At 40.8% G+C, this 26,115-nt stretch overlaps 1 long non-coding RNA gene across 2 annotated transcripts; it reads right to left on the bottom strand.

The window, feature by feature from the left end:
- Nucleotides 1-1,304: 1,304 nt before the first annotated feature.
- On the bottom strand, nucleotides 1,305-24,529 carry LOC147976151 (uncharacterized). 2 transcript variants are annotated; one of them, XR_015601343.1, is made up of 4 exons: nucleotides 24,098-24,529; nucleotides 22,411-22,485; nucleotides 4,085-21,146; nucleotides 1,305-3,991 (listed from the first exon to the last, which is right to left on the bottom strand). It is a non-coding gene; the product is annotated as an uncharacterized LOC147976151 (long non-coding RNA). The 2 variants fall into 2 exon arrangements; XR_015601342.1 differs by lacking the exon at nucleotides 22,411-22,485 and having other exon boundaries at nucleotides 24,098-24,527.
- Between the last annotated feature and the right edge of the window lie 1,586 nt (nucleotides 24,530-26,115).

The raw sequence follows: 26,115 nt of genomic DNA on the forward strand, positions 1-26,115 counted from the left end.
TATAATAGCATGGAACCATAAAAAATTATAGATACGTTGGAGACGTATCAAGCATCCCCAAGCTTAATTCTTGCTCGTCCTCGAGTAGGTAAATGATAAAAACAAAAATTTTGATGTGGAATGCTACCTAACATATTCATCAATGTAATCTTCTCTATTGTGGCAAGAATATTCAGATCCATAAGATTCAAGACAAAAGTTTAATATTAACATAAAAACAATAATACTTCAAGCATACTAACAACATAATTATGTCTTCTCAAAATAACATGGCCAAAGAAAGTTTATCCCTACAAAATCATATAGTCTGGCTATGCTCCATCTTCATCACACAAAATATTCAAATCATGCACAACCCGATGACAAGCCAAGCAATTGTTTCATACATTAGTATTCTCAAACTTTTTCAACTTTAACGCAATACATGAGTGTGAGCCATGGACATATCACTATAGGTGGAATAGAGTGGTGGTTGTGGAGAAGACAAAAAGGAGGAAGATGGTCTTTGATGACCCACAAGTATAGGGGATCTATCGTAGTCCTTTCGATAAGTAAGAGTGTCGAACCCAACGGGGAGCAGAAGGAAATGATAAGCGTTTTCCAGCAAGGTATTCTCTGCAAGTACTGAAATAAGTGGTAACAGATAGTTTTGTGATAAGATAATTTGTAACGAGCAACAAGTAACAAAAGTAAATAAAGTGCAGCAAGGTGTCCCAATCCTTTTTGTAGCAAAGGACAAGCCTGGAAAAACTCTAATATAGAGAAAAGCGCTCCCGAGGACACATGGGAATATCATCAAGCTAGTTTTCATCATGTTCATATGATTCGCGTTTGGTACTTTGATAATTTGGTATGTGGGTGGACCGGTGCTTGGGTATTGTCCTTACTTGGACAAGCATCCCACTTATGATTAACCTCTATTGCAAGCATCCACAACTACAACAAAAGTATTAAGGTAAACCTAACCATAGCATGAAACATATGGATCCAAATCAGCCCCTTACGAAGCAACGCATAAACTAGGGTTTAAGCTTCTGTCACTCTAGCAACCCATCATCTACTTATTACTTCCAAATGCCTTCCTCTAGGCCCAAATCATGGTGAAGTGTTATGTAGTCGGCGTTCACATAACACCACTAGAGGAGAGACAACATACATCTCATCAAAATATCGAACGAATACCAAATTCACATGACTACTAATAGCAAGACTTCTCCCATGTCCTCGGGAACAAACGTAACTACTCACAAAGAATAATCATGTTCATAATCAGAGGGGTATTAATATGCATATAGGATCTGAACATATGATCTTCCACCAAATAAACCAACTAGCATCAACTACAAGGAGTAATTAACACTACTAGCAACCTACTAGCACCAATCCCGGACTTGGAGACAAGAATTGGATACAAGAGATGAACTAGGGTTTTGAGAGGAGATGGTGCTGATGAAGATGTTGATGGAGATTGCCCTCTCCCGATGAGAGGAGCGTTGGTGATGACGATGGCGATGATTTCCCCCTCCCGGAGGGAAGTTTCCCCGACAGAACAGCTCCGCCAGAGCCCTAGATTGGTTCCGCCAAGGTTCCGCCTCGTGGCGGCGGATTTTCGTCCGAGAAGATGGCTTATGATTTTTTTCCTCATCGAAAGACTCCATATAGCAGAAGATGGACATCGGAGGGCCATCAGGGGGCCCATGAGGTAGGGCGCGCGCCAAGGGGGGTAGGGCGCGGCCCCCACCCTCGTGGGCAGGGTGTGCCCCCCCTGGTGAACTTCTTGCGCTCAATATTTTTTATATATTCTGAAAACGTCTTCCGTGAAGTTTCAGGACTTTTGGAGCTGTGTAGAATAGGTCTCTAATATTTGCTCCTTTTCCAGCCCAGAATCCCAGCTGCCGGCATTCTCCTTCTTTATGTAAATCTTGTAAAATAAGAGAGAATAGGCATAAGTATTGTGACATAATGTGTAATAACAGCCCATAATGCAATAAATATCAATATAAAAGCATGATGCAAAATGGACGTATCAACTCCCCCAAGCTTAGGCCTCGCTTGTCCTCAAGCGAAAGCCGAAATCGAAAAATATGTCCACATGTTTAGAGATAGAGGCGTTGATAAAAATAAAATACGGACATGAGGGCATCATGATCATTCTTAGAACAACAACTTATATAATTCTTGTCATATGATTTCTTATGCTTGAGTAATAATTCAATCATAATTTCAAGTATGAATCGTAAACTTCATTGAAAACTAACAAACTACAATCTCAGTCATTGGAGCAATTGTAATTTATCATAACATAGGAAAGATTCAATGTATAAGAGCTTTTCAGCAAGTCCACATACTCAAGTATCATATAGTCTTTCACAATTGCTGACACTCACGCAATATTTATGGGTATGGATTTTTAATCGGACACAGAGAAAGATAGGGGCTTATAGTTTTGCCTCCCAACGTTTTACCTCAAGGGTAATGTCAACGGTAATAGTTCATGAAAACTCACATCCAATTAGCCATATATACCAGGATCTTTCCAACATATTGTGCTTGCCAAAGGATAAAATGTAAAAAAAAGGAAGGGTGAAGATCACCATGACTCTTATGCAAGGTAGGAGATAAAAGTAAAAGATAGGCCCTTCGCAGAGGGAAACAGAGGTTGTCATGCGCTTTTATGGTTGGATGCACAAAATCTTAATGCGAAAGAACGTCACTTTATATTGCCACTTGTGATATGGACCTTTATTATGCAGTCTGTCGCTTTTATTTCTTCCGTATCACATGACCGTATAAAGCTTATTTTCTCCCACACTAATAAGTCATACATATTTAGAGAGCAATTTTTATTGCTTGCACCTATGACAACTTACTTGGAGGATCTTGCTCAATCCATAGGTAGGTATGGTGTACTCTCATGGCAAAACTGGTTTAAGGGTATTTGGAAGCATAAGTAGTATCTCTACTTGGTGCGATGCATTTGGCTAGCATGAGGGGGAAAGGCAAGCTCAACCATGTTGGATGATCCATGACAATATAATTTATCTCAGATGTAAGAAAACATAACCCACTACGTTGTCTTCCTTGTCCAATGTCAACTCTTTAGCATGTCATATTTTAATGAGTGCTCACAATCATGAAATATGTCCAAGATAGTATATTTATATGTGAAGACCTCTCTTTCTTTATTACTTCCTATTAATTGCAACGATGACCAAAACTATGCTTGTCAACTCTCAACAACTTTTATTCATCATACTTTTTCTATGTGAGCTCATTACTCCCCATAAGATCCATATGATCTCTTTGTTTCCTTTTATTTCTTTCTCTTTTCTTTTATTCCCTTAGGATCATGGCAAAATAATCAAGCCCTTGACTCAACACTAATCTTTATTATATAGCTCACGAACTCGATTACATAGAGGAATCATAAAGCAAAACTCACAACTAGATCATACTAAGAACCTTTATTCTACTAGATCAAGATATTACCAAAAGGATCAAACTAAGAAAAACGATAAAGATAAAAGTGATGGTGATACGATACCGGGGCACTCCCCCAAGCTTGGCAGTTGCCAAGGGGAGTGCCCATACCCATGTGATTATGTCTCCTTTGTTGGTGAAGAAGGTGGAGTTGTTGATGATGGATAGTCGCACATCGAGCGTAGGAGGTCTTCTAACTTGCGGACAATGCCTTTGAGTGCGATGATATGCTCCTTCAACAAAATATTTTCACGTGTGAGATACTTATTTTGTATACGGGCTAACTCAATCATCTTGAAAGCTTCGATCTCAGTTGGGGTAAGAAGATTGTGATCAAGTTGAAGGATGTCTTCTGTTGCCGGAGCTTGGTCCTCCGTGGCCTTCTTGATCCCTTCATCCTTGTTGATCTCCATGGGTTCTTCTCTCTTCAGCTCTATCTTCATTAGCCAAGCATCATTGCCCTCATTGTTGGAGGAGGAGGGAGACGACATGATGCTTAGCTTCGACAACCCTGGCAGAAAACAGCTCGAAATAAGAACAAGAGATTTTTGCGTGATACGGTAGTCAAAACCCCCGGGAGATTATATAATGAATTTTTACCGACCAAAATATGTGTCGTGTACGAAAGCGAAGTCCGGAGAGCGCCCTCTACCCTCGTGGAGGCCTCGTGTCCTTCCCGGACTGCTTCTTATTTTTCTAAATATTCCAAAACAGAGAAATTTTGCCTTAAAAACCGTTTTGGAGTCAGTTTACTTACCGTACCACATACCTATTCCTTTTCGAGGTCTGAAACGTTCCGGAAAGTGTCCCTTATGTATTCCTCCGGGGTTACGGTTTCAATAACATTGGTTTCAACATTTATGGGATCATGTGAGATATAATGTTTGATTCTTTGACCGTTCACCACCTTCGGATTTGTGCCTTCGAAGTTGTTGATTTTTATGGCACCGGAACGATAGACCTCCTCGATAACGTAAGGACCTTCCCATTTAGAGAGAAGTTTTCCTGCAAAAAATCTTAAACGAGAGTTGTATAGCAATACATAATCACCTACATTAAACTCACGCTTTTGTATCCTTTTATCATGCCATCTTTTAACTTTTTCTTTAAACAACTTGGCAATTTCGTAGGCTTGGGTTCTCCATTCATCAAGTGAGCTAATATCAAATAACCTCTTCTCACCGGCAAGTTTAAAATCATAATTCAGCTCTTTAATATCCCAATATGCCTTGTGTTCTAGTTCGAGAGGTAAGTGACATGCTTTTCCATAAACCATTTCATACAGAGACATACCCATTGGATTTTTATATGCAATTCTATAGGCCCATAATGCATCATCAAGTTTCTTGGACCAATTCTTTCTATATCTATTAACAGTCTTTTGCAAAATTAATTTGAGCTCTCTATTACTCAATTTTACTTGACCACTAGACTGAGGGTGATAAGGGGATGCAATTCTATGATTAACATCATACTTAGCAAGCATTTTACGGAAAGCACCATGAATAAAATGTGAACCACCATCAGTCATTAAATATCTAGGGACTCCAAATCTTGGAAAAATAACTTCTTTAAGCATTTTAATAGAAGTGTTATGATCAGCACTACTAGTTGGAATAGCTTCTACCCACTTAGTAACGTAATCAATAGCAACTAAAATATGTGTATATCCATTAGAGGAAGGAAAAGGTCCCATATAGTCAAAGCCCCAAACATCAAATGGTTCAATAACGAGTGAATAGTTCATAGGCATTTCTTGATGTCTACTAATATTACCAAATCTTTGACATTCATCACAAGATAAGACAAACTTACGGGCATCCTTGAAGAGAGTATGCCAATAAAAACCAGATTGCAATACCTTATGTGCAGTTCTATCTCTAGCATGGTGTCTTCCATAAGCTTCGGAGTGACACTTGCGTAGGATCTGTTCCTGTTCATGCTCAGGTACACAACGTCTAATAACACTATCTACTCATTCTTTATAAAGATGTGGGTCATCCTAAAAGTAATGCCTCAAATCATAGAAGAACCTTTTCTTTTGCTGGTATGTGAAACTAGGTGGTATAAACTTAGCAACAATGTAATTAGCATAATCAGCATACCATGGAGCAGTATGAGAAGCATTTATGACATTTAATTGATCATCAGGAAAGCTATCATCAGTAGGAAGTGGGTCATCAAGCACAGTTTCTAACCTAGACAAGTTGTCTGCAACGGGGTTCTCAGCTCCCTTTCTATCAACAATATGTAAGTCAAATTCTTGTAGCAAGAGAACCCATCTAATAAGTCTAGGTTTAGCATCTTTCTTTTCCATAAGATATTTAATAGCAGCATGATCAGTGTGAATAGTTACTTTAGAATCAACAATATAAGGTCTGAACTTATCACAAGCAAATACAACTGCTAAGAATTCTTTTTCAGTAGTAGCATAACTTCTTTGAGCATTGTCTAGGGTTTTACTAGCATATTGAATAATGTTTAATTTCTTATCAACTCTTTGCCCTAGAACAACACCTACAGCATAATCACTAGCATCACACATAATTTCAAAGGGTAAATTCCAATCAGGTGGCTGAACAATAGGTGCAGAGATCAATGCTTTCTTAAGTATTTCAAATGCTTCTACACAATCATCATCAAAGACAAATGGTATATCTTTTTGTAATAAATTAGTCAGAGGCCGAGAAATTTTTGAGAAGTCCTTAATGAACCTCCTATAAAATCCGGCGTGACCAAGGAAACTTCTTATACCTTTGATGTCCTTGGGGCATGGCATCTTTTCAATAGCATCAGCCTTGGCTTTATCAACTTCAATACCTCTTTCAGAAACTTTATGCCCCAAGACAATACCTTCATTAACCATAAAGTGGCACTTTTACCAATTCAAGACAAGATTAGTTTCTTCACATCTCTGCAAAACTCGATCAAGGTTGCTCAAGCAATCATCAAAAGAAGATCCATAGACAGAGAAATCATCCATGAAAACCTCACAAATCTTTTCACAAAAGTCAGAGAATATAGCCATCATGCATCTTTGAAAGGTAGCAGGTGCATTACGTAAACCAAAAGGCATACGTCTATAAGCAAAAGTACCAAAAGGGCAAGTAAAAGTAGTCTTTGATTGATCTTTGGCTGACACAGGTATTTGGGAGAAACCAGAATAACCATCTAGAAAGAAAAAATGTGTATGTTTGGATAATCTTTCTAGCATTTGATCGATAAAAGGTAAGGGGTAATGATCCTTTTTAGTGGCCATATTTAATTTGCGGAAATCAATTACCATCCTATAACCTGTAATGATTCTTTGAGGAATCAATTCATCTTTATCATTAGGAACGACAGTAATACCTGCCTTCTTAGGGACACAATGGACATGACTTACCCACTGACTATCAGCAACGGGATAGATTATACTTGCCTCAAGGAGCTTTAGTATTTCCTTTCTTACCACTTCTTTCATTTTAGGATTCAGCCGTCGTTGATGATCACGAACTGGTTTAGCATCTTCTTCCAAATTTATTTTATGTTGACATAGAGTGGGACTAATGCCCTTAAGATCATCAAGAGTATACCCAATAGCAGCACGGTGCTTCTTCAGAGTTTTCTATAATCTCTCTTCCTCATGCTCTAAAAAGTTAGCACTAATAATAATAGGATATATCCTTTTCTCATCAAGATAAGCATATTTAAGAGTATCAGGCAACGGTTTAAGCTCAAACACGGGATCGCCCTTGGGTGGAGGAGGACCCCCTAGGATTTCAACAGGCAAATTGTGTTTTAGAATGGGTTCCTGTTTAAAGAATACTTCATCTATTTCCCTTCTTTCATTCATAAACATATCATTTTCATGGTCTAGCAAATATTGTTCTAAAGGATCACTAGGAGGTACGGCAATAGAAGCAAGACCAATAATTTCATCCTTACTAGGTAATTCTTCTTCACGATGTTGTCTACTAAATTTAGAGAAATTAAATTCGTGATACATATCATCTAAACCGATAGTAACATCCTTTTTGCAATCTATCTTAGCATTAACAGTGTTTAAGAAGGGTCTACCAAATATAATGGGACAAAAGCTATCTTGTGGGGAACCAAGAACAAGAAAATCAGCATGATATCTAGTTTTCCCACACAAGACTTCAACATCCCTAACAATTCCCATTGGTGAAATAGTATCTCTATTGGCAAGTTTAATTGTGACATCAATATCTTCTAACTCAACAGGTGCAATATCATGCATAATTTATCTATATAGGCTAATAGGTATTGCACTAGCACTGGCAACCATATCACATAAACCAAGATAACAATGATCTCCTATTTTAACAGAAATAACAGACATGCCTACCACAAGTCTAGGTTTATCTTCAGCACAAGGTTTAGCAATTCTAGCAGTTTCATCACAGAAATAAATAACATGCCCGTCAATATTATCAGCCAAGAGATCTTTAACAATAGCAATATCAGGTTCAACTTTAATTTGCTTAGAAGGTGTATAAGTTTTAATATTGCTTTTACGAACCACAGTTGAAGCTTTAGCATGATCCTTTATCCTGACAGGGAAAGGTGGTTTCTCAACATAAGAAGAAGGAACAATAGGATCATTATAAGTGATAGTCTTTTCTTCAACTTTAATAGGAGCAGCTACTTTTACTTCTATGGGAGGATGATATTTAAACCACTTCTCCTTGGGGAGATCAACATAAGTAGCAAAATATTCACAAAAAGAAGCTACTATCTCAGAGTCAAGTCCATATTTAGTGCTAAATTTACGGAAAACATCGGTATCCATAAAAGATTTAACACAATCAAACCTAGGTGTCATACCTGACTCCTTACCTTTGTCGAGGTCCCAATCTTCAGAGTTGCGTTTAATTCTTTCCAATAAATCCCATTTGAATTCAATAGTCTTCATCATAAAAGAGCCAGCACAAGAAGTATCAAGCATGGTGCGATTGCTATCAGAAAGCCAAGCATAAAAATTTTGAATAATCATTTCTCTTGAGAGCTCATGATTGGGGCATGAATATAACATTGATTTAAGCCTCCCCCAAGCTTGAGCGATGCTTTCTCCATCGCGAGGCCAAAAATTATATATATAATTGCGATCACGATGAACAAGATGCATATGATAAAACTTCTGATGAAATTCCAATTTCAATCGTTTGTAGTTCCATGACCCTGTATCATCACATAGCCTATACCATGTCGATGCATCTCCCTTCAAAGATAAAGGGAAGACCTTCTTCTTAACAACATCTCCGGGTACACCTGCAAGCTTAAATAATCCACAAACTTCATCCACATATATTAGATGTTCATTAGGATGCTTTGTTCCATCTCCTACAAAAGGATTAGCTAGCAGTTTTTCTATCATACCCGAATGAATTTCAAAGCAGACATTTTCATTTGGTTCAATAGGTTGAGGAGCAACTCTTTGCTCTACTGGTCGGTGTGAAGATACCCCAAACAAGCCCCTCAGAGGATTACTTTCCATAGTAACAAGTTGTAGCGACCCGACCCGAATGGATGAAGTCTCTGTGCTTAAGTGTCATCCCTGGATCGGTATGCTGACACACACAGTACTCGATGATTTATAACAGAGGTAAATCACATGTATAAAGTAACGTAAATACTATTTCCTTATCCAAATAGCGGAAGTAACATGGTTGTGGATTCCCATCAACACCAACGGCAAAGTTGAGTGTAGAAATCGTAACCCTAACGTATCACTTACTCGTCGTAAGATTCCTGCAACATGAGACGTTGCAGCCACAAAGGGTCAGTACATTGAATGTACTGGCAAATTCACACCATAGAGAGAAATGATGAACAATGGCTATCACTACATGCATATATGGCTGGTGGAAAAGCTCTATGGTTATAAGGTTTTTGCGAAAAGCCAATTTTTCCATACTGGAAAGGAATAAATTTTATTTAACTATCATGGTGGTTGTTAAACACTAAGAATGGTTGACAGCATTCTCAATCCCAATTAAGTAACATCATTAAACCCAACAAACTTAATTTAAAGTAACATGATGAGATTCACATGATAATCCAGGTACTAGATACTCAATATGTCCATAACCGGGGACACGGCTAACCATGATTAGTTTATACACTCTGCAGAGGTTTGTGCACTTTTCCCCACAAGACTCGATCTCCTTCGTTGGATTTCTCGCACTGCATGGTGTTTGAGAAACGGATGACCGAGACACAGTCTTTCAGAAGCGCTAGCACCTTACGATCGGGTAGACCGTTACACCTACTTTCCCCTACATCTGCTAGTCTACCACTGTAAGAGTTCACACGACTTACTCAACTATGCTAGAGCCCATAATAGCTTGTGGCTGCATACGGAAGTTTCTAGTATGAATAATCTCATGATCCCTTTGAGTCTGGGTGGCGGTTCATAAAAAAACAGGCAATCCTGGAATACCCAGGTGCCTAGACAAGCAATCGCTGGAATACCCAGGTGCCTCAATCCACCCAGATGTGTGTTAAAGTTGCCACCTTAAGTTAAACCATTAATTAACAATCCCACATCTGTCATGAATACTCTCAAACCCAATCCACGTCTACGAGCATAGCATGGCAATATAAGCATAACGTAATAGTAACTCCCAAGGTTTGAATGCAGGGCAATAGGTTCCTACCTCATCACCTACTTCCCAATACCCACATGTTATCAATCCTATTCATGCAATGTTTGAGGTTGAAACTAATGCATAAAAACTGGGTATGAAAGGAATATGATCAAAGTGTGAACTTTCCTGCAATGTTGATGAAGATGATTCGCACTCATAACTCTTGATAGTTCTACTCGTCACACTTCGATCAATCTACCGTAAGCAAGCAATAGTAACCACACATAAGCAATTACTCAAAATGTCAGAAAGATCGAAGAAGACGGTTCGAAAAACTTCAAAACCAAGAAAATAACTCTTGCAACATAAAACAATTTCTAACAGTACCAAAATTATGTGAATTTGGCATTATCAGAAAGTTTAGGTCAAGAGCTTCGATTTGAAAAAAGAATCAACTCAAACGGAGCTACGAAACTCAAGTTATGATCAAACGAAGTTTGAATACAAATCTGGTCTAATTCAAATTTTAAAATTTCAAAAACATGTTTGGGTTGGATTACTGGATAAAGGGGATCATAACGAAGAAGTGGGCGTTGGTTTCGTTGGATTTGGACAAACGAGTAAAAAGTTATGGTTATTTGAAAAATCAGGGCCAAGCTATTTTACGGAAAAAAAAATAGCTACGGGCTAGGGTCTAATGTATAAATACGTAGACTAATTGATAATCTAACTGTTTTATCGTATTAGTCTAAAAATAATAAACTACGGAAGTATAAGAAGAAAAAAAACAAAGAAAGATACCTTTATTATAAGGCAGAGAAAAGACGACTTTGGAGGGAAGAGAAAAATTTTAGAAGTCGCGCCGGACAGAAGAAATATATTTTTCTTAAATGAATCTAGTCAAACCAAAATATTGATTTACCCCGAATCGGATGATTTTTGGAGGCTCTATAGGTCTATATTTATTGGTGGGAAAAAGGCTTAAAGGTCAAAGGCTAGGCAATGTGGGACTATACGTAGACGAAAATATACGAAACAGAGATGAAAAAAGTGAGCGGCTCGCATGGGCCTAAAGGCCTTCGGCCGGCCGCGTGCAAGCTGCGGCTGCAGTTTTTTTTACAAAATTCGGCCTAAAAAAGAAATAAAAAATGAAAAGGCTGGCTGGGCCTGACCTATTTAAGAGAGAAAAAACATTGGGGCCCGAGAAGCTACTATACTGCGCATGTAGGCGATAAATAAATATGGGCCGCACATACAGTTTTTTTAATAGAAATAGAAGGAAAACCGAATAACAAAAATAAAATAAAAATTTTATATAGGCATATTATATATCAAAATTTTCAGAAAAAGATTTTCGAGGACATGAACATTTTTCTAGCATTAAATAAAATACACATGAATTCTAATAATTCCAACAGTGCTCCTGCTCTAATAAGATCCAACAAAATCATTTTAAAAATACCAAAATGAAATCAAATTTATTTCTCTCCAATTTTTTGTTGTAGGGAATCATGTTACCCTATTTTCCATGTATTTTATTTTTGGAGAAAAATGATTTGAATAAAATGCAAATAACTCCAAATTGAAAAATAATTCCAAAAGACTTTGAATTTGATCCTTTGAAACTCCCAACTCATATTTCATATAATTTGAAGAAGTCATTTTATCTCCTCTCGTGAAAATCATTGAGTTGCATAAAGTTTCAGAATTGGAAATATTTTCCAAATGAAATTCAAATATTTTCAACACCCCTTGTCATTTAAATAAATGGAAGAAGTCATGTCATCTTCTCTCGAGTGTTTCGTGGTGAAAATAATTTGAATTCACGGAGATCACAAATACAAAATGAAAGTTTGGGAAAGTCCTTTTATTCCCTCTCATTTAACTTTCAAAAAGGTTTCGAATTTCACTCAATTTCACACAATCAATCAAACAATCAATCAAATCTATCTATTTATTATAACATTCCAAAATTTAGAATTTTGTGATGTTACAAACCTACCACCCTTAAAAGGAATCTCGTCCTCGAGATTTGGAGAGGTGAGAAAGAAATAGGTTAGGTTCGAGGTCTCTTCAAAATTTCATCAATCGTCTCCGGGGTCTGGGGTGCTACCACCCTTAGAAGCATGGTTACGGTTCCATCAAAACTCATATACTCCATTTTTATTGTTGACGGGGCCGGTCTTCTCAAATTCTCGTGATAATTCCTTCTCTGGGCTCTTTCGGTAGTGGCATAACCTTTACCGCAATTCTTCTGTCCTTTCATCTTGGTAAGGTTCTTCTATGACTGGGTCTTCTTAGCTGATGGGTCTGGCGCCAAAACTAAACAACTATCGATATCTCATGGCGGTAATCCAATTATGGTTTCTCCTGCAGGAAATGGGTATGGGTTGATCCTCACCGTATAACCTACGGTTGGCAAAAGCTTCCTTGTACAAGGGAAAATACTTATACCATTCTAAGGTTTAAACAAGGTTTAATATCGTCGTCTCTCTACTATAGGTAAGTGACTCAGATTTACCATCCCATATAGCAAGGAGAATAATAAGAGTAAGTCGGTATGGTGATCAATTCATCCCGCACCCAAATCATTACCCTGTATACGGTTTAGTGAATCTCGCATTCTAACACTCGGTCATCCTCACAACATTGCAGAATTTCTCTTGTCCATGAAATGCGTTCGGAATAATCCATTGATTCTGCAAGCCAAACAAACATCTATCATTCCTTCACAACTCTCAGGTTTTGCGTTACTCCTATAAAATTGTCTGCAGAAAAACGTAACTTCTTCCAGGGTTTTTCCTTCAGCAAGAATGTGCCTACTTCTTGATAGGTCCTGGGGCCTGTGGGTTATGGCCCATCTCATCACTTATAAACCTTGAAATTATCCTCTGGGCAACTTATCGTTATTCCAACATCCAACTTCCAGCTTCCTAGTATACTTAAAATCCATCCAATTGTATTGTCTCCCTTCCTTCTATTTGTACAAGACTAAGACGTGATTACTCAAACTCATCATGGGGTTATAATCGTTCCATAATACCAACATCATACCTCCTTTATATCCAATAGTAATTCATCTCTTCATCCTATCCCACATACCGAGATAAAAACTTACCTATGAAGTCCATATTCCACTTCGTGGAACATCATTATCCTTTCCAGGGTCAAGCGTCCTTACAGGGGACCTGACAGTCCTTCGGGTGACTCCAACTTGTTGGCCACTTCTCCCATACGCTCCAAAACTCAGTATGGTCCTACAAATCTCGGGGCTAACTTTCCCTTAACTCCAAATCATTTAACTCCTCGTAGAGGGGACGAAGACGTGCTCTGTCTCCAATCTCATAGACTACCTCCTTGAGTTTTTGAGTCTGCATATCTCCTCTGCCTGTACTAAGCTACCTTCAGTCTATCTCGAATCAACTTAACATTCTCTTTTGACTCCTTCATCACATTTGGTCCAAACAACTGACGGTCTCCAACTTCATCCCACATAGTCTTGGGGTATCACACATATCGAGACAAAACTCATATTCATTTTGTCTGAAATCCACTCAGTGGAGTATCCTTATCTTTTCCAGGGGTCAAGGGTTCTTACAGGGTACTACCACCCTTAAAATGCACAAATCTTCCATAGACCATATTTCTCATATCCTCAGAAATGGTCAAAATCCTTCTTCATAGAGTAACAACTCATAAAATTCATATCAGTACCAACGATGCTACTTTATTCACTCTCAATTGATTACAATCTCTCGCTTTTCCATTACATGTCTCAACTCAACACCTCAATATAGAAAATGTTCTCACTTCTACTACTCCATTTCTTTTGTTGCAAACTCAACTATCTAGCACAAGTTTCCTTCTCCTTTGGGCATTCTCTGGCAAAGTGCCCTACTCTATTACAACGAAACCATATTACTTCTGACAAGTCTCAAGGTTTCCTTTTTGGGCAACTGCTGAGGTAGTGCCCTGACTCCTTGCACCTGTAATAGGTGATATGACTCAAGTCCTTTCTGGTATCCAATCTACTTCTCTTCTTGGACTGTTCTGTTCCAATCATGGATTCTATTTCTTGTGGGTCATACTCTACTTCCTCCGTCGGGAATTCTACTAGATTCCCCATTCAAACAATTTTAGGAGATGTGTCCTTCTTCTCCACATGAATAGCTAGACTTAGTGCAGGGTTTACTCGGGTCCTCTTTAGGTGTGTCCTCCACCTCTTCCCTCATCACAATTTCTTCTAAAATTCCCATAAGGGCTCCTTTCTTTACTTCTTTCTTGTGCTGGATGGTTCATTGTACCATGGGGTAAATGTGACACTGAGTAGGATAGTGGCTAGTCCCTTCACACAAGAAACAAGTAATCTGCCTAGTTGGGCATTCTTCAACTGGGTGACTTCCTTCACAATTAGGGCATTCATCCTTGTGTTCTTTATGGGTGTGTCCTATTTCTCCACAAATCTTGCATGCACAAGGTTTTCTCATATCCTTTCCATAAGGCTTCAACTTCTGGGACACAAGCCGAGACTTTGGCAGAGTCAACTTAAATTATTTCCAAGTGGTTACTCCTTGCCATCCATTGATGGTTTGGTACATCCTCCACCAAGTAGCAGCACCTCTTTCAAAGCACTGAAGAGCATGATGGGTTATATCCTTTCCGAATATAGGGTTATTCTTCATGCGATCCTCCATGTTCTGAATCCATTGGTCCGTCTCCAATTGACTCATCGGTCCAGAAAATATAAGCTCATCTTCATTCATCCTCTATTGGGTCCATGGGTTTGGGGTGAGATAAGAGAGATAGAGAGGGATACACACAATACAAACAAAAGTTTTGAAAAGACAGATTTTATTTGTGGCTGTCGGGAAAAACATCAAACAAATGACAGCTCACAAACGTCGCATCTAACGTAGGTATATAACAGGGGTTTGGTCTTCTAAAGGTCAATAAATCTTCAACGTCTCCAAACTCTTCAAGCCTTGTTCATGCCTCTAATGGATTCTTCCGATCATGCTTGTCTTTCTCAAGTTCTTTTGCCAGATCAACTCTGTTGACGCGAAGTCTCTCGTGACGTCCTTTAATATTCTGGAGTTGCGTTCCAAACTTCTGGTTTCAACATCCTTCGCATGAACCATGGTACTACCGTCCTTCAGTTCCTGACGAATCTCCGGTATCTCGAGGTTTTGCTCCTCCAGCTTGGCTACTTCAGCTTCTTGGACCTAAGTTCTTGAGGAAATGCTTCCTTGTCAAAATACGGCTTCCTGCGGGTTCGTCTTAAAATTCCTGATGTAATTCTCCAGATCCTGGTGATACACCAGCTAAGGTTAAAACTGCATCCTTTGCTGATAGATGCTCCATTAGCCTTCTACCATCAAATCCATTCTGAAGAAAGCATCCTTAACTCAGCACGGTGACAATAGCATCAGCGGGCGATGACATCACGGATAACCGTGTTTCTGCCCTTGATATTGCCATGAGCTATCTTCCATAGTTGATATCTCCTGCCTTAGGGTTTTCTTCACAAAACTTTGAGGTTTCTAACTCTCCATGCTCGGTCCTTCTCCGATACACCTTGATCTCAGGTATTGGCGGCTTCCTTAGTCTGCCAAGTTCCATAAGGGGTGCCTTCCTAGGTCATACAAATCTGGAAAATTCTACAGGGCCTTCAAATTCCCCTAGTCTTCGGAGTCTTCAACCGTTGTAGTTTCCATCATTATAATATACGGTAAAATCCTCTTCATTCCGATGTGGTCTTAGTGGTCCCATATCTTGTACTTCTTGGAGTGGCCTCATCAGTCGAATCTTCGAGTGGTCAAAAGGGGAAAAGGGTATAGTCTCACTAAAAAGGAATTTTTGAACAAGCTCAGAAGAGAAGAGAAGTAAAAGATCTTTTGAAAATGAAGTTGTAGAGAAAATCTTTCCTATGGGCTTGCCAGTTTCTAGCGGTCACGTCCTACAGTCAACATGTGCTCTAATACCATCTTGTAGCGACCCGACCCAAATGGATCAAGTCTCTATGCTTAAGTGTCATCCCTGGATCGGTATGCTGACACACACAGTACTCGAGGATTTATAACAGAGGTAAATCACATGTATAAAGTAACATAAATACTATTACCTCATCCAAATAGCGGAAGTAACAAGGTTGTGGATTCCCATCAACACCAACGGCAAAGTTGAGTGTAGAAATCGTAACCCTAACGTATCACTTACTCGTCGTAAGATTCCTGCAACATGAGACGTTGCAGCCACAAAGGGTCAGTACATTGAATGTACTGGCAAATTCACACCATAGAGAGAAATGATGAACAATGGCTATCACTACATGCATATATGGCTGGTGGAAAAGCTCTATGGTTATAAGGTTTTTGCGAAAAGCCAATTTTCCCATACTGCAAAGGAATAAATTTTATTTAACTATCATGGTGGTTGTTAAACATTGAGAATGGTTGACAGCATTCTCAATCCCAATTAAGTAACATCATTAAACCCAACAAACTTAATTTAAAGTAACATGATGAGATTCACATGATAATCCAGGTACTAGATACTCAATATGTCCATAACCGGGGACACGGCTAACCATGATTAGTTTATACACTCTGCAGAGGTTTGCGCACTTTTCCCCACAAGACTCGATCTCCTCCGTTGGATTTCTCGCACTGCATGGTGTTTGAGAAACGGATGACCGAGACACAGTCTTTCAGAAGCGCTAGCACCTTACGATCGGTTAGACCGTTACACCTACTTTCCCCTACATCTGCTAGTCTACCACTTTAAGAGTTCACACGACTTACTCAACTATGCTAGAGCCCATAATAGCTTGTGGCTGCACACGGAAGTCTCTAGTATGAATAATCTCATGATCCCTTTGAGTCTGGGTGGCGGTCCATAAAAAACAGGCAATCCTGGAATACTCAGGTGCCTAGACATGCAATCGCTGGAATACCCAGGTGTCTCAATCCACCCAGATGTGTGTTAAAGTTGCCACCTTAAGTTAAACCATTAATTAACAATCTCACATCTGTCATGAATACTCTCAAACCCAATCCACGTCTACGAGCATAGCATGGCAATATAAGCATAACGTAATAGTAACTCCCAAGGTTTGAATGTAGGGCAATGGGTTCCTACCTCATCAACTACTTCCCAATACCCACATGTTATCAATCCAATTCATGCAATGTTTGAGGTTGAAACTAATGCATAAAAAATGGGTATGAAAGGAATATGATCAAAGTGTGAACTTGCCTACAATGTTGATGAAGATGATTCGCACTCATAACTCTTGATAGTTCTACTCGTCACACTCCGGTCAATCTATCATAAGCAAGCAATAGTAACCACACACAAGCAATCACTCAAAATATCAGAAAGATCGAAGAAGACGATTCGAAAAACTTCAAAACCAAGCAAATAACGCTTGCAACATAAAACAATTTCTATCAGTACCAAAATTATGTGAATTTGGCCTTATCAGAAAGTTTAGGTCAAGAGCTTCGATTTGCAAAAACAACTCAAACGGAGCTACGAAACTCAAGTTATGATCAAACGAAGTTTGAATACAAATCTGGTCTAATTCAAATTTTAAAATTTCAAAAACATGTTTGAGTTGGATTACTGGATAGAGGGGATCATAACGAAGAAGTGGGCGTTGGTTTCGTTGGATTTGGACAAACGAGTAAAAAGTTATGGCTATTTGAAAAATCAGGGCCAAGCTGTGTTACGGGAAAAAAATTAGCTACGGGCTAGGGTCTAATGTATATATACGTAGACTAATTGATAATATAATTATTTTATCATATTAGTCTAAAAATAATAAACTACGGAAGTATAAGAAGAAAAAGAAACAAAGAAAGATATCTTTATAAGGCAGAGAAAAGACGACTTTGGAGAGAAGAGAAAATTTCTAGAAGTCGCGCCGGATAAGAGAAATATATTTTTCTTAAATGAATCTAGTTAAACCAAAATATTAATTTAATCCGAATCGGATGATTTTTGGAGGCTCTATGGGTCTATATTTATTGGTGGAAAAGAGGCTTAAAGGTCAAAGGCTAGGCAATGTGGGACTAAACGTAGACGAAAATATACGAAACAGAGATGAAAAGAGGTGAGCGGCTCGCATGGGCCTAAAGGCCTTCGGCCGGCCGCGTGCAAGCTGCGGCTGCAGTTTTTTTTACAAAATTCAGCCTAAAAGAGAAATAAAAAAATGAAAAGGCTGGCTGGGCCTGACCTATTTAAGAGAGAAAAAAACATTGGGGCGCGAGAAGCTACTATACTGTGCATGTAGGCGATAAATAAATATGGGCCGCACATATAGTTTTTTTTAATATAAACAGAAGGAAAACCGAATAACAAAAATAAAATAAAAATTTTATATAGGCATATTATATATCAAAATTTTCAGAAAAAGATTTTCGAGGACATGAACATTTTTCTAGCATTAAATAAAATACACATGAATTCTAATAATTCCAACAGTGCTCCTTCTCTAATAAGATCCAACAAAATCATTTTAAGAATACCAAAATGAAATCAAATTTATTTCTCTCCAGTTTTCTGTTGTAGGGAATCATGTTACCCTATTTTCCATGTATTTTATTTTTGGAGAAAAATGATTTGAATAAAATCCAAATAACTCCAAATTGAAAAATAATTCCAAAAGACTTTGAATTTGATCCTTTGAAACTCCCAACTCATATTTCATATAATTTGAAGAAGTCATTTTATCTTCTCTCGTGAAAATCATTGAGTTGCATAAAGTTTCAGAATTGGAAATATTTTCCAAATGAAATTCAAATATTTTCAACACCCCTTGTCATTTAAATAAATGGAAGAAGTCATGTCATCTTCTCTCCACGGTTTCGTGATGAAAATAATTTGAATTCACGGAGATCACAAATACAAAATGAAAGTTTGGGAAAGTCCTTTTATTCCCTCTCATTTAACTTTCAAAAAGGTTTCGAATTTCACTCAATTTCACACAATCAATCAAACAATCAATCAAATCTATCTATTTATTATAACATTCCAAAATTTAGAATTTTGTGATGTTACAAACCTACCACCCTTAAAAGGAATCTCGTCCTCGAGATTCGGAGAGGTGAGAAAGAAATAGGTTAGGTTCGAGGTCTCTTCAAAATTTCATCAATCGTCTTCGGGGTCTGGGGTGCTACCACCCTTAGAAGCATGGTTACGGTTCCATCAAAACTCATATACTCCATTTTTATTGTTGACGGGGCCGGTCTTCTCAAATTCTCATGATAATTCCTTCTCTGGGCTCTTCCGATAGTGGCATAACCTTTACCGCAATTCTTTTGTCCTTTCATCTTGGTAAGGTTCTTCTATGACTGGGTCTTCTTAGCTGACGGGTCTGGCGCCAAAACTAAACAACTATCGATATCTCATGGCGGTAATCCAATTATGGTTTCTCCTGCAGGAAATGGGTATGGGTTGATCCTCACCATATAACCTACGGTTGGCAAAAGCTTCCTTGTACAAGGGAAAATACTTATACCATTCTAAGGTTTAAACAAGGTTTAATATCGTCGTCTCTCTACTATAGGTAAGTGACTCAGATTTACCATCCCATATATCAAGGCGAATAATAAGAGTAAGTCGGTATGGTGATCAATCCATCCCGCACCCAAATCATTACCCTGTATACGGTTTAGTGAATCTCGCATTCTAACACTTGGTAATCCTCACAACATTGCAGAATTTCTCTTGTCCATGAACTGCGTTCGGAATAATCCATTGATTCTGCAAGCCAAACAAACATCTATCGTTCCTTCACAACTCTCAGGTTTTGCGTTACTCCTATAAAATTGTCTGCAGAAAAACGTAACTTCTTACAGGGTTTTTCCTTCGGCAAGAATGTGCCTGCTTCTTGGTAGGTCCTGGGGCCTGTGGGTTATGGCCCATCTCATCACTTATAAACCTTGAACTTATCCTCTGGGCAACTTATCGTTATTCCAACATCCAACTTCCAGCTTCCTAGTATACTTAAAATCCATTCAATTGTATTGTCTCCCTTCCTTCTATTTGTACAAGACTAAGACATGATTACTCAAACTCATCATGGGGTTATAATCGTTCCATAATACCAACATCATACCTCCTTTATATCCAATAGTAATTCATCTCTTCATCCTATCCCACATACCGAGATAAAAACTTACCTGTGAAGTCCATATTCCACTCTGTGGAACATCATTATCCTTTCCAGGGTCAAGCGTCCTTACAGGTGACCTGACAGTCCTTCGGGTGACTCCAACTTGTTGGCCACTTCTCCCATACGCTCCAAAAATCGGTATGGTCCTACAAATCTCGGGGCTAACTTTCCCTTAACTCCAAATCGTTTAACTCCTCGTAGAGGGGACGAAGATGTACTCTGTCTCCAATCTCATAGACTACCTCCTTGAGTTTTTGAGTCTGCATATCTCCTCTGCCTGGACTAAGCTACCTTCAGTCTATCTCGAATCAACTTAACATTCTCTTCTGACTCCTTGATCACATTTGGTCCAAACAACTGACGGTCTCCAACTTCATCCCACATAGTCTTGGGGTATCACACATATCGAGACAAAACTCTTATTCATTTTGTCTGAAATCCACTCAGTGGAGTATCCTTATATTTTCCAGGGGTCAAGGGTTCTTACAGGGTACTACTATGACGCCCCCGGTTTGACCGTACACTAATCATGCACGCAAATGTGTACGATCAAGATTAAGGACTCACGGGAAGATATCACAACACAACTCTATAAATAAAATAAGTCATACAAGCATCACATTACAAGCCAGGGGCCTCGAGGGCTCGAATACAAGAGCTCGATCATAGACGAGTCAGCGGAAGCAACAATATCTGAGTACAGACATAAGTTAAACAAGTTTGCCTTAAGAAGGCTAGCATAAACTAGGATACAGATCGAAAGAGGCGCAGGCCTCCTGCCTGGGATCCTCCTAACTACTCCTGGTCGTCGTCAGCGGGCAGCACGTAGCAGTAGGCACCTCCGGTGCAGTAGGAGTCATCGTCGACGGTGGCGTCTGGATCCTGGGCTCCAACATCTGGTTGCGACAACCAGGTAGAAGGGATAGGGGGAAAAGAGGGAGAAAGCAACCGTGAGTACTCATCCAAAGTACTCGCAAGCAATGAGCTACACTACATATGCATGGGTAAATGTGTAAAGGGCGATATCGGTGGACTGAACTGCAGAAAGCCAGAATAAGAGGGGGATAGCTAATCCTGTCAAAGACTACGCTTCTGGCCACCTCCATCTTGCAGCATGTAGAAGAGAGTAGACTGAAGTCCTCCAAGTAGCATCGCATAGCATAACCCTAACCAATTATCCTCCCCTCGTCGCCCTGTGAGAGAGCGATCACCAGTTGTATCTGGCACTTGGAAGGGTGTGTTTTATTAAGTATCCGGTTCTAGTTGTCATAAGGTCAAGGTACAACTCCAAGTCGTCCTGTTACCGAAGATCACGGCTATTCGAATAGTTTAACTTCCCCGCAGGGGTGCACCACATAACCCAACACGCTCGATCCCATTTGGCCGGACACACTTTTCGCGGTCATGCCCGGCCTCGGAAGATCAACACGTCGCAGCCCTACCTAAGCACAACAGAGAGGTCAGCACGCCGGTCTAAATCCTATGGCGCAGGGGTCTGGGCCCATCGCCCTTTGCACACCTGCACGTTGCGAACGCGGCCGGAAGCAGAACTAGCCCCCTTAATACAAGAGCAGGCTTACGGTCCAATCTGGCGCGCGCCACTCAGTCGCTGACGTCACGAAGGCTTCGGCTGATACCACGACGTCGAGTGCCCATAGCCGTCCCCGCGTAGATGGTTAGTGCGTATAGGCCAGTGGCCAGACTCAGATCAAATACCAAGATCTCGTTAAATGTGTTATCTTGAGATAACCGTGAACGCCGACTAGGGCCAGGCCCACCTCTCTCCTAGGTGGTCTCAACCTGCCCTGTCGCTTCGCCACAAAGATCCACTCGCGGGTACTCCTACGAGCCGACCCGTCTTTTAGTCATCACATGTATCATGTATAAAGTAAATAGTATATACCCGTGATCACCTCCCGAGTGATCACGGCCCGATAGTATAGCATGGCAGACGGACAAGAATGTAGGGCCACTGATGATAACTAGCATCCTATACTAAGCATTAAGATTGCAGGTAAAAGTAACAACAGTAGTAGCAAGGACAGGCTATGCATCAGGATAGGATTAACGGAAAGCAGTAACATGCTACACTACTCTAATGCAAGCAATATAGAGAGTAGAGTAGGCGATATCTGGTGATCAAGGGGGGGGGGGGCTTGCCTGGTTGCTCTGGCAAGAGAGAGGGGTCGTCAACACCGTAGTCGTACTGGGTAGCAGCGGCGTCGATCTCGGTGTCTAGCGAGAGAAGAGGGGGAAGAAACAATAAATATAATGCAAACAAATGCATGACGATGCATGACATGGCAAAGCGTGATGCTAGTTGTGCCCTAACGCGGTACGAGGTGTTACCGGTGAAGGGGGAACATCCGGGAAATTATCCCCGGTGTTTCGCGTTTTCGGGCACAGGAGCCAGAGAGGGAAAGTTGCGTGTTCGCTATGCTAGGGATGCGTGTCGGACGAACGGGCTGCGTAACCGGATTCGCCTCGTCGTTCTGAGCAACTTTCATGTAGAATGTATTTTCATCTGAGCTACGGTTTATTTTATATGACTTTCCAAAGTTTTATTGCATTTACTGAATTTATTAACAAATTGGTAATAATAGCAAAATGCTATATGCACCCAGCAGAGTGCACACAGGAGGGTCATCGGAGGTTGACAGTGGTTCCAAGGGTCCCTGTTGGCTCAGTCAACAGTGCAGTCAATAGTCAACTGTTTGACTATTGACTGGTCAAAACTGTAGATGAGGCCTAGGTGTCATTCACACATATCTTGTAATTCCTTTTAAGTGGATATTTAGAGGCGGGTCCACCTATCATTTGCACTAATCCTAACCACTGATTAGACTAACTAGTAGGAATACTAATTAGCTACCGGAGAGCTGGCCGGCCACCACACACACAGGATACACACGCACACACAGTGCTAGTGATTAGTTCTATTTTCTGTTGAGAAAAGATAGCATTTTGTGATTTTCATAGGAATTAAATCATGCATCAAAATGATTTGGTCCAATGGAAACATTTGGACCATGTCAAGTGTACTATCTCCCCATAATTCTTTTAGTCCGATTAGTAGTTGTTTAGCCGCAGTTTAGGGGCAGTCAAAGGGGTTACTCGATGTAGAAATTAAAAAGCTAGCAAGCATTAGCTACAGTACTAGCAAGTATAGCAAGTAGCGGCGGAAGCAAGCGGGCGAGGCGTAGCAGTAGCCACAAGTAGAGCAGCGGTAGCACGCGGCCACGGTGACGTGCAGCACGGCGCGACGGCGTGCGGCAGCGGTGGATGCAGTGCGCGCCACGGAGCAGAGCAGGTGCGGCAGCGATGTCGTCGGGCAGCTACAGCTGTTGTAGGCCGCAGCGCAGCACGCAGCTGCGGGCGGCAGGGCCACGCGTGGGCGTGGTGATGCGCGTGTGGCGGGTCGTCGAGCGCCGTGCGGGGCGGCGTTGGAGTAGTAGCAGCGCTGGGCGGAGGCGAGCCGGGAGGCAGTGGTGAGGCTTCGTGAAGGCCAGCAGGCGGGCGCGGGTCTGCGCAGACACCGGAGCTGCATAACACGGTCAGGGCGGAGGAGACGACCGACGAGCGTCGGCGTTGCGGAGCAGCGGGGTGCGACGCGGGCAACCGCGGCATGGAGGCCTCGGGATCGAGCCCAGAGACTCGTCCGAGTCGAACTGGGGCATGCATGCGCCACCCTGGCGTCCGGGAGCATGACGACAGGCAACGGGTGCGAGCTAGGCTTCGGTAGCCGCGGCATCGAAGCAAACGGCGGCGACAGCTTCGGGCGTGACGGGGACCGACGCTAGAAGGGGCGAGGGAGCTAGCTAACAGAGGGAAAAGAGATGGGGCTCACGTAGGAGGCACAAGGGGGCCTGGCGGAAGCTTAGTAGCAGCAGGGCAGCCGGAGTCGGAGGAGATCGCCGACGGGCAGAGGAAGAAGATGACGATGACGCGCTCGTCGTTGGGGATCCCAACTCAACCTAGTGGGCGTAGACGATGTAGCAGACGGTGCCAATTCTTCTGGCCAAGGTCCTAGGGCCCGGGGTCGATAGTGGGCGCATGAATCGACGACGGCCATGGTGACGGTGGCGCGGTCATTGTGGATCTGGGAGAGAGATAGCGACCAGGGAGGAGGAGAGGGAAGAAAATATCTCTGGGAGGCAGGGGGGCTGACGAGGCCAAGGGGGCTCATCCTTATCTAGGCGCTGCCGCGGTGCGGGAACGGTGAGCCGGTCGGGCGGCGACCACGGGCGCGGGTGCTCGGTCGCCCGCACAGTGAAGACGATGCAGGAGGGGGAGCTGGGTCGCTGGGCCGGCTGGGGGAATAAGGCCCAGGGGCAGGGGGACCGTGTCTCTTTTCCCCCTTTTCATCTCTTTAGGTTTTTCCTTTTTAAAACCTCTATTTCTTTTACTTTAGCTAGCAAAATAGTTTTACCAAAATATAAAAGTGGCTCAACAAGTAGAGTTGCAAAATAAGCCTCTGTCACAAAATTTTTTGGCACTTAAGTAAAATAGTTTGTACTTTTTTATAATTGAAAAAGCATTTAAATTATTTTTTTTGGACCATGTTTTTAAATAATTTAGGGCATTTAAACACTTTACAAAAATGTTGGCTCACCACCATAATTGGTTATGGAATATTTGGCACACTTTGAATATTTTACTTTCCATGTTTGAAAACTTTGAGTTTTGGACTTCAATTTGAATTTGAAAATTGAACCGATTTGAATCTAAACGAGATCAGCAACAGTAACAGTGGTGATGTGGCATCATTAGCAGAGGATTACTATAGCTTAAATATCCGGGCGTTACAACTACCACCCTTAAAATGCACAAATCTTCCATAGACCATATTTCTCATATCCTCGGAAATGGTCAAAATCCTTCTTCATAGAGTAACAACTCATAAAATCCATATCAGTACCAACGATACTAAATTTATTCACTCTCAATTGATTACAATCTCTCGTTTTTCCATTACATGTCTCAACTCAACACCTCAATATAAAAGAAAATGTTCTCACTTCTACTACTCCATTTCTTTTGTTGCAAACTCAACTATCTAGCACAAGTTTCCTTCTCCTTGGGGCATTCTCTGGCAAAGTGCCCTGCTCTATTACAACGAAAACATATTACTTCTGACAAGTCTCGAGGTTTCCTTTTTGGGCAACTGCTGAGGTAGTGCCCTGACTCCTTGCACCTGTAATAGGTGATATGACTCAAGTCCTTTCTGGTATCCAATCTACTTCTCTTCCTGGACTGTTCCGTTCCAATCATGGATTCTATTTCTTGTGGGTCATACTCTACTTCCTCCGTTGGGAATTCTACTAGATCCCCATTCAAACAATTTTGGGAGATGTGTCCTTCTTATCCACATGAATAGCAAGACTTAGTGCAAGATTTACCCGGGTCCTCTTTAGGTGTGTCCTCCACCTCTTCCTTCATCACAATTTCTTCTAAAATTCCCATAAGGGCTCGTTTCTTTACTTCTTTCTTATGCTGGATGGTTCGCTGTACCATGGGGTAAATGTGACACTCAGCAGGATAGTGGGTAGTCCCTTCACACAAGAAACAAATAATCTGCCTAGTTGGGCATTCTTCAACTGGGTGACTTCCTTCACAATTAGGGCATTCATCCTTGTGTTCTTTATGTGTGTGTCCTATTTCTCCACAAATCTTGCATGCACAAGGTTTCTTCATATCCTTTCCATAAGGCTTCAACTTCTGAGACACAAGCCGAGACTTTGGCAGAGTCAACTTAAATGCTTCCTTGTCAAAATACGGCTTCCTGCGGGTCCGTCTTAAAATTCCTGATGTAATTCTCCAGATCCTGGTGATACACCAGCTAAGGTTAAAACTGCATCCTTTGCT

Source organism: Triticum urartu, chromosome 4A (genome assembly GCF_056163025.1).
Source record: "Triticum urartu cultivar PI428250 chromosome 4A, HENAU_Tu73, whole genome shotgun sequence".
Lineage (NCBI taxonomy): Eukaryota > Viridiplantae > Streptophyta > Magnoliopsida > Poales > Poaceae > Triticum > Triticum urartu.